The sequence below is a fragment of the Cyprinodon variegatus genome, unplaced genomic scaffold, assembly GCF_000732505.1.
Source record: "Cyprinodon variegatus isolate N-32 unplaced genomic scaffold, C_variegatus-1.0 Scaffold81, whole genome shotgun sequence".
NCBI classification, from domain to species: domain Eukaryota; kingdom Metazoa; phylum Chordata; class Actinopteri; order Cyprinodontiformes; family Cyprinodontidae; genus Cyprinodon; species Cyprinodon variegatus.
Window position 1 is genome coordinate 1028747 of NW_015150534.1, and position 886 is coordinate 1029632.

An 886-nucleotide genomic window follows, 5' to 3' on the forward strand; every position below is an offset into this window, starting at 1 on the left:
ATTTGAATGTCAGCAGACAGCAAGAAGCCTCCCAGATCTCCAGATGCATTTGAGATATCAAAAAAGTACTCCAGAGTGTTGTTCAGCATGGGGGTGAGTAGAAAATGAAGGCTAATCATGTTTTGGGTGTACTATTCCTTTAAATATGAATAAATTTAGGATTTGTAATTCTTCCTTGCTGGCATATACCCACCTGTGGCAACAAAACACAAGGTTTGAAGCAACAAAAACAAGTTGCAAAGTAGCAACTTTGAAAACAATCCCTGTATAAATCACTAATTTATACACTGAAGTTGGTGACGGTAATGTACCTAAAGTTTGTTAACCAACCATGCCATACCGCGCTTTAAAAAAAATAAATTCAAGCATAGATGCAGGCTGTGTCCGAACATCTGCCCTAATCACTATATAGGGCACTATTACGCCATTTTAAATGAGTGCCGAAACGTCTAGTGGATGAAAAAGTAGTGATTTGCAACAATACATCTTGAATAGTAGCGATCATCCATGAACGCTAGACGAGCAGATATATCCCAGATTCAGGCGATTTATCTGCAACAAACCCTTTTTTTTAATAGTAATATCCATCTGTATATTATATTCGATACATATCCAGCTGTAAATTTAGTTCATAACACTAGTGATCTATATATTATATTCATTATTTATAATCAACAATTTTCATTATGAGTTTGTATGAAATTGTATGAAAAGTTATGCACACTATTTTGTACGTTTTGGATGTTTTTCTTAAAAAAAACACATCAGTGCGCATGCGCAGGCAGACAGACAAAAAAAAGCAGATCCGCGGACGGATGTAAAACTGGGAAAAACAGTGCAATCATCACTTTTTTATGTCTCTAACTAGGTTGCTTGCTGTTTTATT